Below are 12,445 nucleotides of genomic sequence, written 5' to 3' on the forward strand. Positions count from 1 at the left end.
TTTTGCTTTTTTGATCACAAAACTATTCTAGCTTATATGAGATAATTTCTCATTTTGGTTTAAATTCGTGTTTCCCTTATTAATATTGAAATTAGGCTTTTAAATATAGTGGCAGGTTATTTGTAAATCTTCTTTTGAGACGTGTATAATCAGATCCTTTGCTGACTTTAATTAGAATATTTGGATAGCTTACTATCCAAGCTTTGAGTTTCGTATATACATTATATACTCTGGGGCATATGAGCTGCAAGTATTTTCATCACTTCTGTAAATGTGTTCTTAACTCTGATTATGCCTTTTCCTGTTCAGGCATGTTTTACTTTGACACAGTCTACTGCATCTACTTTTACCTTAGTTTCTGTCTTTAGAAAACAATCTAAAATGTACCACTCACAGGTCTTAAAGTATTTCCTCTGTGTATTCTTGTACTAATCACATAATTTCATGTTTAACATTCAGATCTTTGATCCATATTTTGTTGATTTTTGATATAGTGAGAAAAAGCAATCCAGTTTCATTATTCTGCAGTTTTGACAGCATCATCTTCTGAAGAGATTGTTTTCTTCGGTTATATGTGCTTGGCACTTGTGTCAAAAATCAGTAGGCTGAATGGATTCGCATTAGTTTATAGGTTCTGTACTCCATTATCTAGTGATACTTGTCTGTTTTCTTTATTCCAGTACTGTACTGTTTCAGTTATAATTTCTTTGTAGAGATAGAATGATTATAAAAAGTTTTATAATCTGGAATACCAGTGGCTCACACCTATAATCCTAATTACTCAAAAGGCTAGTGGGCAGGAAAATCCTTGAGTTTCTTACTCCAATAAACTACTCAGAAAATGCCAGAAGTGGTGCTATGGCTCAAGTGGTAGAGCAATAGCCTTGAGCACAAAGAGGCTCAGGGACAGGACTCAAGCCCTGACTTCAATTCCCAGAACTGACAAAAACAAACAAACAAACAAACAATAAACAAATAAATAAATAGAATTCATCTGGTAGAGTGGGTTCATAGGTAAACTAAACAAGCCAAATAGTGCTATGTTAGTATTTGAAAAATAAAAATTATAATAAAGGAGCTAAATATAAACAACAAATAGTAGAGTAAAAAGCAAATTGAAAAATAAATGTGAAATAAAATAAAATAAATAATAAGTAACTAAACACCATTTCTCTGAAGTAAAGCAATTAGAGGAGTGGGGAGAAGAAAATAGAAAATAGCAATGAACATACACAAAGGTTTCCCATTGACATCACATTTTCTTTGTGAAAATTCATAAACTTCTGTGTAATGAATTGTGAAGTTGTGAATGATGACATAAAATGGAAACAGCGTAATCGGAGAAAGGCTGGAGAAAAGTTTCCATTTACATTCACTCTGTTTTTACTTGTCCCTCACACATAAAACTTTAAAATTGTTCTTACTTTTATGATAGAAAATTGTTTTGACAAAATGATGCTCACTGTTTGTTTAAATCAGAATCATTCTTTTGAGTATGAAAGTTCATGTTTCTCAGCTCACGATTTGAAAAGTATTGGAAAACACATATAATGCATTAATGAAGTTGAAGATTGTTTAGTTGTTATTGATTTATCTGCAGTTTGTAATTTTGCGAGGCACCTAGAAAACAAAAGCATATCAATTTTATTTCATTTCCATTTCAGGTCCCCAAAGGTTATAGCACAAGTCTATGTTGCTGTTGTAGAGTACCCTAAGGAATCACAACTACAAATCCTATCTGCTACAAATGGTAATAACTTTTCACACTCTAAAGAGTCAAGGTGGATTTATTACAGAAAGCTCAACTTTACACTTGTTCTCTGCTTCTATAAATTCAGTCAGTTAGATAAATCCTCTGAAAGAGGGATTCCTTCTCCTTCTGGTATTTTTTTTTACCTGAAGATGAAAATTTAATGACCTCTATCTCAAGTATGATATGAGAGTACTGGACTATATCCCCATAAATATGGGAAATATCCACAGATTTGCTACTTTGTTTTGCTGCTTTCATGACTTCTAGAAATTATTTTCACATCTTTTACATAGATTATATCTGTACACAGGACTCGTTCCCTTTGTCATTATCATTACTATTAGTAATTTGGTTAATGCTATTTGACACTCTTAGAGTGGTTTATGCATTTAGATTTCATTAAAACTTCATCTCTCCCACACCTTCTCCAGGCATACACAAATTTTACATAACTGTTCTGTATAGCATTGATGGCTATCCGTGTTTGTGAATCTACTGCTTGGACAAAAATCACAATTATATAATCTATATGATCTGAGAATATTTGCACATATCCTCCCAAATGAATTGTCCAAAAGAAGATCATGTCTTCCAATTTTCATAGATATCACAGAAACATGTACCCTTTTGCTATATTTTGGGGCTTTTTAATTTTTTTTTTCTGTCCTTGGACCTGAAATGAAAACCTATACCCTATCCCTGAGCCTCTTTATGCTCAGGGCTAGCACTCTACAACTTGAGCCTCAGCATCACTTGTGGCTCTTTTTGAGTAGTTTCCTGGAGATAAGAATCTCATGAACTTTTCTGCCCCACTGGTTTTGGACCATGATTCTCAGATATCAGCTTCTTGAGTAGCTGGAATTACAAGCATGAGACAATGATACCTACCCACTTATTTTTCTTTTTTAAAAGTTATTTATTTATTTATTGTCAGTCCTGGGGCTTGAACTCAGTGCCTGGGCTCTGTCCTTGGACACATTTGCTCAAGGCTACCTCTCCACCACTTGAGCCACAGCACCACTTCTGGCTTGTTTGTCTGTATGTGATACCCAGAAATAAAACCCAGGCTTTCATACATGCTAAGTGAGAATTCTACCACTAAGCTATATTCCCAGGCCTCTATCCCCCTTTTCTATGTTTAAGAATGAGTTCAACTATAATAACATAGCTGAAGATGTCTAAAGTAGAGTCACTTAAGAGAACTCTTCATCCAAACTCTGAGCGCATCCAGGCTCTGATTGCTTTCTACCTTGGACAACAGGAAGAGAAAGAAGCCCCAGTGAAGGACTGAGGGATATGAGATGTGCCCTATCACTTTCTCACTGTGATGACCTTGATGCTGCAATTTGGCTGATGGTTGTCAAGGTGATATCCCATAAACCCCTCTCCATACAGCCCCCTACCCTCATGACCTGTTTGTGCTCCTAAAACTGATTTTGTTGTTGCTGTTTCTAAGAAGGATTAATGAGTTATTTCTCCACTTCCTCCTTCAGACAGGGCTCATTAATAATTTTCTCAACACATACACAAAAAAATGTGTTTAGAATTGTAGTGTGAAGTAGAAACTTCCTGAATGACAATGAGACAACTTGGCAGAGAAGGATTCATGCCACATTCAGTGTTCCCAAACAAGAAGCACTTGAAGCCTAGCATTCTCATAAAGGCATGCAAAACTGGTGTGGCTTTTCAATTCTGGCCAGGCCTAGTGGCTACACCTGTAATCCTAGCTACTCAGGAGGCTGAGATCTGAGGATCACAGTTCAAATCCAGCCCGGCCGGAAAGTCCTATCAGACTTTTTAATCTCCAATTAACCACCAGAAAACCAGAAGTGGCTCAAGTGTCAGAGTGCTAGCCTTGAGCTGAAAAGCTCAAACCCCATGACAAGCCAAAAAAAAGTAAATTAGGCTAAGTAGATATTTATTTGTTTATTACCTTAAAGTAGTCATGCAGCGTTTTCAAGTAAACATGTTTATGAGTACAATGCATCTTGTTCAGTGTCACCCCTTCCACCAGTAAGCATGGAATAATATTTTTTTCTATATGGAAAACAGAATATAATGCTGATGACAGAGAAGTAATATGAAGTAAAAATTTGCTAAGTTTTAAATTATTATCTAGGTAAGTCTAGCAGATAATTAAAGCCTTTCTGATTTTGGTGAAATGTGTAACTTCCTATCATTTTTATTTTAGGGTTTATCATCCCCAGCTACTCAGAAAGTGAGCAGAGCAAGAGGATTGGGATTTGAGGACAGAATGGGCCAAAAGTTAGCAAGGACCTTTTTTTTCTTTTTCTTTTTTTTTTTTTTGTGCGTCATGGGGCTTGAACTCTGCCTGGATGCTGTCCCTGAGCTCTTCAGCTCAAGGCTACCGACCTACCCTTGAGCCAAGCCCCACTTCCTGTTTTCTAGAGGTTAATTGGAGATAAGAGTCTGAGGACTTTTTGTGCCTGGACTGGCTTTGAACCTTGATTCTCAGATCTCAGCCTCCTGAATAGCTAGGATTACAGGCATGAGGCACTGCACCCAGCTAAATACCCCCATTTCAAACAAGGGACGCCTGGCATGTCTAATATCATCTGAGTTGTGTTTCTATATGAAAAGGGGCTAGGATCTGGAGGTTCCTCATGTAATGGTAGCAGCTTGGGAATACTAAATCCACTAACACAACGATGTTCATGGCAACACTATTTACCATAGCAAAGATATGGAACCAACCCAGATGCCCCTCAGTTGATGGGTGGAGCAACAAGATATGGTATTTATACAAAATGGAATTCTATGCTGCTGTCAGAAAGAATGACATAGCCTCATTTGTAAGGAAATGGAAAGACTTAGAAAAAATCATATTAAGTAAAGTAAGCCAGACTCAAAGGAATATAGGCTCAATGGTTTCCCTCATTTGTCATAATCAGTAGAAACCTTGATTGACAATAGAGCAAAACCTAGATACATAAGGCCATGCAGTATGATGCTAAATGAAAGGACCTCCAGGATATAGAAACAAAAGCCATATAATGATTGTTTATGTACTATGTTATCTCTCATCTTTTTTTCTGTCCCTTGGTTATCTCATATTGTTATAGTATTTCACCTTGTGAGCTGATATACTGTATATATGTGTATGTGGTTATTTGAAATAGGATAGGGAAGGGGGGAAAACAAGATGAGGGGTGGGGGTGGGGGCAGGGAAATGGGGACCAAGGCATGAGAAAGAGTGTGAATGTTTGTGAAGTAATGCACCTTCTATCTGGTGAATATAATGTAACCTTTCTATTAATTACAATAAAAATATATGGAAAAAAAGGGTCACAATTTCAGTCACCAACCACACACGTCCATAAAATTCATGAGATTGCATTTCTAAGAAAAGAAGCAATCAACAAGTAAACAAAATAACCAAAATCAGGCCTAACTTCATGTCAGAAGTGACAAAGTGCCATCACAAATTATACCAAAGCCTACACTCTGGTCTTATCTTGGCTTCTTGGACAGATGCCACACCTCCCGTCCCTAGACATTTTGGTTATTTACTCTTATCAAAATGTATATTCTCACTTTTATCTTTGGAATTCCTATTCTTCTAAAGACCATCTGTTTGGCCTAACAATAACCACTTTCATTTTTCTAAGGTGTAATAAACCTGATTAAGTTTCTAAAACCTTATATTTCATATGTTTTGAAGTCTTGAAGTGCCTTTTAGCTGTGTCCTATGCAAAAAGAGTTCTTCAAGGATGCCCAGAAAGAACCTTGCAAAAGTCATTCCTTTTGGGCTTCCACCGTAGGTTTCCTTATAGTTTTCATGGGAATTTTTTTTCCTCCAGCTGAAATAATTGCAAAAACAAAAGCCCTAAGTTCTTTTGCCTACAGATACTTTGATGGATTACTCCAGGGCACAGAAGAGCTACGGCTCTGTCAAAAAATTGGTTTGCAGTGCATTTCCAAAACTAGAATAACAGCACCATCAATTTTTTGAAATACACTTGAGTTTGTATTTGACCTATGTTTTGCAGAAGGTGATTCTTTTCTTTAAAAAAATTATCTTTCTCCGCAGTGGAAAAAGAACAAGCCGTTTCCCATAAATATGACACCATAAACGACAACATAACATGTAGCGAAGGTTATTCCTTTTTGTGGAAACATTACCATACCTGGAGAGAGTTTACATCACCATTAACATTGCATTATTAGAACTCTCTGGTTCTACTATCAGGCATATTGTTCAAATCAAGTCCATTGCCACAGTAATCATTCTATATCAACAATTATCCTAGTGCTTTCTCTGGTTTGAAAGTGGCTTCTCCTTTCCTTAAGCACTGAGGTAAAATACATTCGATATTATTTAACAAGGAAGTAGGTAGTAGAATTGAAGGTTACTGTGTGCCCATACATATCAGGTTTTCATTTGAGAATGTTGATTTTCTTGAAGGTACTGAGCATGCCCGGGCCAAGGGAAGCAAAACATGATTCTTGTCCTTACCTTATTTGCCACCTGCGTTGGAAGACCTCTAAACATAGGCCAGACCTAATAAACATGGGAATTGTGCCCTTTAGGATGCATATAGGCCTTTCCTTAATCATTGTCCCTGGTCATGAGCTGTTATGTCAATCATTAATCCATATGTGATCTTTTCTGGTATTTCATAAAATCCAATGAGAGAAGGAGTACTCGCTGTGGAGAGAAGCACATTTTAAGTAACTGGATCTATATTTTTCTTAGGCTCACTTAAAAGTACTCTTTTTTCAAATAGCTATCATAGTATAGTGCTTGGAAGCATTTAGCTCATGGATCATTTTACTCTCTGCTAGTATGTATATACAACTGGATATTTGGTGGTAGTAGTAAAATAATATTTTTTCAAGTGTATTGCTTTGAACTGGGAACTAGTTGGGAAGAAAATAATGAAATAAAATTCAAGGAAAGGAAAACGAGAAGCAGAAACTTATCTCTGTTTTCCATGCCAGAAGCTCACATGAAAAGTGACAAGGATGTGACAATGAAGTGAATCTGTGTCACCTCTTCATGGACATATTTACTCACTTATTTGAATTCATGCATCCAGTTATATGATGGCTCAAAAATCCATAAACAGTATCTGGAGAACATTGCAATGAAAATTATGGCCTGTTTATTCCAGGAGTTGAACCTGAAGCAACAGGGAGTTGTGAATAACAATACAGCTATGATCACACTAGTATTGAGTTGGTTAAGAAGACAGGATTTGATACTGAATTCAAATTCTGACACTGTCAGTCTTGTGTCTTGACTTGTGCTTTGCATTCTTATAAAAAGGTGGAAGCTTTAGAAATCTTTTCCTCAAAGAAATGGACCCCTTAATTAAAAGAGTCATGTACTCTTTGGATAAAACATAAGGTGAAATATTTCTTTGAATAATTCATGCAATTTATGCTTTGCCCTGTAATCTGTGTTCATCAAAATAATATGATTAGCAACAATTTATTCTGGAAAGGAGAAAATTAAATGGAGGAAGAACCTTAGAATCAATTTTCTAACAGTCCAGAATTGGACTGTACACATACCTGCTTCTTTTCTTCAATGGATATTTGCTATTCTTCAATTTTTTTATTTCCCACTTAGTCATTTACTCCCACATTTTATTAGAAGACCCAGGATCTTCTTAATTAAATATATTCATATATACACTGAGTAAACTTTGACTAAACTCATCTCTGTGACTCCCACATTCTCACTCCCCTTCCCATGCCAATTCCAGCAAGCTCCATTGTTCCATGTTTTGCTCATTTAAATACATAAAGTATTTCAGCTACATTTACATTCTGTCACTCTCCCATTCCACACAGTCCTCAATAGCATTAGCAATTGATGTAAATTTTACAGGTTTATCGCCTAGGAACCTTGGAGGATTGTCACTTATTTCTGAGTACTATAATCTTCTATTCCCATTCCCAGTTTTGTCCTCTTCACTACAGCTAATAATCTTCTCATTTCATCCATTTATTTAAAAAGCAATTATCTGTTAAGCGGGGCAAGTGACTCACAGCTGGTATCCTAGCTATAGGCTGATTGGAAGGATCATGGAACTGCAAGAGCGCAGGCAGAAAAGTCAAGGCGATTCCATTTTCACAGAGAAAATATGGGTGGAGTGGCCCATATTTGCCTTTCCAGATATCAAAGAAAGAACTAAAGTAGGTAAAATGTGTCTCAGGTGTATACCTGGTAGGAAACAAGAACCTGTCCCCCAAAACAATCAGTGGAACACAGTAACCCCCGTGGCTTGTGGTATTTTCTAATCTAGCAAGCTCAAGGCCCTAGATTCAAACTCTAGTATTTTCCCAAATATCATTTACTGAAATGTCATTCATTTTTACTGCGTTTTTGATGTACTTTAAATATTTTGATGTAGCTGTGTGCCCGCTGCCCAAAATGTAAGGCAAACTGGAAGTACTAGGAATTATTTCAAATAATCTTATTTCTGAATCCTTCCCCCTGCATATGTATATTTATTAGATTTTGGTTAAGGATGAGTAATATTTTTTTTGAAAATTATTCTCCATGTTTATTTGATGCCTCTTCTTCAGCCCCACCTGCCAAGCTACGTATCTGTGAATTGGAGAGATTTTGCCGCAGTTGCCTTGATTTTTAGGACAGGAACCAATGTAAAATACAAAACAATACACTTTTTAAAAGTGCTGGTCCTCGGGCTTAAAGTTAGGATCTGGGCTCTGTACCTGATATTTTTGACTTGAGCCACAACTCAAATTCTAGGATTTTTGGTGGTTAATCACAAATAAAAGTTTCAGTGCTACAATAAGTAATGTAAAAGCAATAAGATAAAGCACATGTAAATATACATACATATTTATGAATTGCTTTAAGCAAAATAAATTTCCATAAATGAAGAGACTGGAATGTCATAAACAATGTTACTTTCTATTTACCCTTTTATCTTAGAAAATTATATTTTAATTTGTCTAAATAAGATTTCTGATTTATCTAAATAAGATATCTGGATTATTGCTTTGGATTTGTTCTGTATAACAAAATAAAACATTATCAACATCTATTTATTATGATACAACCTGACAATTTTCACCATAAAATAAACATTTTATCTGGATTTTGAACTTCAACAGATTGAGAATGAATGGATTCATATTTGAATGCAAATCACTCAAAGATGCATTTAAATAAATACTTATACTTTTAGTCTCTGTGATCAAAAGACAAAACATGTAACCATATTAAAAGAACATCTATTGCTATGAAATCCAAAGATATAGGTTTATTGAAATGTATATAATAACTAAAAATGATTCCAGTCAACATAGAAGAAAATGTGTTACAGAAATAAAACTGTAAGGGCCAGGAGCATGGCCTAGTGGTAAAGTGCTTGCCTAGCATGTGTGAAGTCTTGGGTTTGATTCCTGAGCAGCACATACATGGAAAAAGAAATAAAACTGTAACTGTAAAATAAAATAGGTCATATACACAATAAGAACAGTGAGCTCAGAGAGAGTTTCTCATGGGCTTTAGGATTCCTAGGTTAGGAATACAATGACATCAATCACATTTTCTAGATTCATTTATAAAATGAGGGGCATATATCAGCTTCAATGAACATGGTTGTGCTGGTGGCAATAGTAAGGGCTGGTTTGTGGTCATTTGGGTAAATCCTCATACATGCACAATAGAATTCTAGGCTTCCATTAGAAATAAGGACACTACCCCATTTATAATCATATAGAAAGACCCAGAAAAAATATATTAAATGAAGTAATCCAGATCCAAAGAAACATAGGATGAATCTTTTCCCTCATTTGTAGTAACAAGAATGTGTCTATAAATCTACAACCTAATCCAACAAGTAGTAAAAGACAAATAATTGCAGTTAGACATGATCAATTAAACAGCACTCTAAAGATTGCGTAGTGAGAGGGAGAATATAGGAGGATATTCTTAGGAGAGGATCACAATGGCTCAATAGCTATGTACATATGAAAGTATAAAATATGCTTGGCAAATTGAACTCCAAGAAATGGAAACAAAATGTTTTTTATTGTACTGTTTGAAGTTGTTTCTTTTTACTTTCTTTTCTTTCCTTTTGTTTCATTACCTGTTGTCACTGTTACTGATTTCTTTACTATTTGTCTTGAATATGGAAAGGGAATCAGAAATTGTATACCAATGGTGAGCGAATGCAAGTGATACTCACTAGACACTATGATGGAAATAAACTTTACAACTTAAGGGGAAGGAAAGTAGAGGGGAAATGTGAAAAAAATGAGGCTAAATGACAGGACCTCCAGGATATGGAAACAAGAGCCATATAATGTGTGATTGTTGTTCTTAATGTACTATGTTATTTCTCATCACCTTTGTTGTCCCGTGTTTATCTCATATTGTTACAGTATCTTATCTTGTTATCTGGTATATGGTATATTGTATATATGTTTATTTGTTTATTTGAAATAGGATAGGGAAGGGGAAAACAAGATGAGGAGAGGGAATGGGGAAAGAAAGGGGGACAAAAACATGAGAAGGGGTATCAATGTTTGTGAAATATTGCACCTTCTATCTGGAGAATATATTGTAACCCATCTATTAATTAAAATAATAACAAGAAAGAAAGAAAGAAAACAATAAATGCACTCATTATCTTTCTTATGTAACTGTAACCTCTCTGTACATCATCTTGACAACAGAAATTAAGTTAAAATAAATAAGAAATAGTGTATTGACTTCTTTTTGTTTTTGTTTTTGCCAGCCTTTGGACTTGAACTCATGGCCTGAGAAATATTTTGGGGCCTTTTAAGGGCTACAATTCTAACACTTGAGCCACAGTAACACTTTGGCTTTTCTGTGTATGTGGTGTCAAGGAATCGAACTTGGGTCTTTGTGAATGCTAGGCAATCACTCTACCACTATGCCAAACTCCTGGCCCATGTATTAATTTCTTTAAACATCTTTTTATTTGTAGTATTTCCTAAACTATTTATATACCAAGAGATATAAAATTGGAAAATTTAATTAATGCATCATTTTAAAATAATAATAATAAATAAATAATAAATGAACATCTTTATTATTTATGACAATGAGATAAATTAAGGAAATTAAAAATAGATTATTTTTCTTGAACACATCAGAGAACTTGGTGCTATGTAGAAATTTGCAGTCCCAAAGCTGGAATGACAGTCTCATCCACAGTGATATAAGATAAATCTATTTATGTGGAAGTTACTACAACCACAGACAGCTTCAATATCCATATGGAGATTCTGATGAATTGCTACAGGATAAGAATGAACTAACCTGAGACTGGGAAGCTATGGAGATGACAGTTATGTATGTCCAGTGACCCCAGTATGTTCTCAAGGTGAATATGGAGAATGTCTCTCCTTGGATTCTGAAATAGAAGAGGAAGAAAGTGGCCCTTTTTATTTCAAGCCTTATGTGAGAGGAAAGACTTAGCCAAAGCCTTACACCACTAGAGTAAATGATATATGATATCAAATGATGTCTAAAAATATTTCACAATATTTAAAATTCATTCAAAAAACCCTCAAGCTAATCAGTACAAGAGAGGTAGTAAAGTAACAAAACTGTTCATTAGAATTATATTTATACTGATAAATGAGGTATTTCCCCTAACATTAAAAACAAAGAAATTATGTCATTTCTTTATAATCCTGTTCAGTTTACTGCTGAAATCTCCACCTACTGCAATGCAAGATAAAACAATAAAACATAGATAGATGATATATAGGTAAATATACAAAAAGAGAAAAAATATGTATTTTCAGATAATAAAATTGTAAATGGAAAAAGTACTTCCAAATCCATAATAACCTTCATGAATTGAAAGCAAGTATTCCTACATTATAGTGTTCAAAGTCAATATGCTGAAATCAGTTGTTTCCCATTCTGATTGGCACGACAGGAAATCTTAATGTAATTTTTATTTAAATTTGACTGATGACTAAAAATGTCAAGTACTTTTTCATGTGTTTATTGACATTCTCCTTCCTTTGAAGATGTGGGAGAAAGGGGAGCTTTATAAAGAATGGAAATTAATAGGAACATTGTGGACTGAAAATAGAGCTCCTGTGTTGGGGCCTAGCCTCCATCCCTGAAGCCTGATTCTGACTCAGCTGCAATTAAAGGGCTTTGTCTAGGCATTCGGTCTTTTGCATACCTCTCCTAAGGCATCTCTGTGTAGTGACTCAATTGAACCCCCCGCAGTTTCGCGGGTCTCGCAGCAGCTCAAGTCTCGCGCGCTTTCCTGCACCTGTCCTGCCCAGTACCTGAAAGCCCCACCCAGACCCTTAGTGATAGCACAGAGGCCCTCTTCCTATTGGCTAGCTTCCCAGTGCCCACCTTCTCCTACCCTAACAGTATATAACTAATTGTCTGACGCAATAAAGGAGGAGAGCATCAGAGAGCATCAGAGATCAGCAGAGATCAGCAGAGAGATCTGATGCGCTTTCATGGTTAACACTGCTTCTGACTCAGCGTGGTTTTTTCTTCCCCGGTGATTGGGGGAGGGCTGGGTCTTCGACACTTACCATCTTGCTCGGCTCCCGGGGGACTACAGGCTGGCCCTGTGTGTCCCTCCCCGTTCCCGTGTTGCTGCCCCGGAGAGGAGAGGAGCAACACTCCTGTCTAATCTAATTAAGTCCAAAGGCCTCAATCTAAAATATATCTACAGCTAA

At 35.8% G+C, this 12,445-nt stretch overlaps 1 long non-coding RNA gene across 2 annotated transcripts in view; it reads right to left on the reverse strand.

The window, feature by feature from the left end:
- Window positions 1-1,553: 1,553 nt before the first annotated feature.
- The window catches only part of LOC150053056 (uncharacterized), a 42,984-nt gene continuing 32,092 nt past the window's right edge, over window positions 1,554-12,445 (reverse strand). Inside the window, exons 4-7 of one of the 2 annotated variants that reach the window (XR_016538147.1) lie at window positions 11,046-11,139; window positions 6,231-6,422; window positions 3,687-3,790; window positions 1,554-1,620 (exon numbers count right to left, since the gene is read on the reverse strand). This is a non-coding gene — a long non-coding RNA (uncharacterized LOC150053056). The remainder of the gene's footprint in view (window positions 1,621-3,686; window positions 3,791-6,230; window positions 6,423-11,045; window positions 11,140-12,445) is intronic. The other variant, XR_016538148.1, reaches the window with a different exon arrangement.

The sequence above is a fragment of the Megascapheus bottae genome, chromosome 16, assembly GCF_031878675.1.
Source record: "Megascapheus bottae isolate mThoBot1 chromosome 16, mThoBot2.hap1, whole genome shotgun sequence".
NCBI lineage: Eukaryota > Metazoa > Chordata > Mammalia > Rodentia > Geomyidae > Megascapheus > Megascapheus bottae.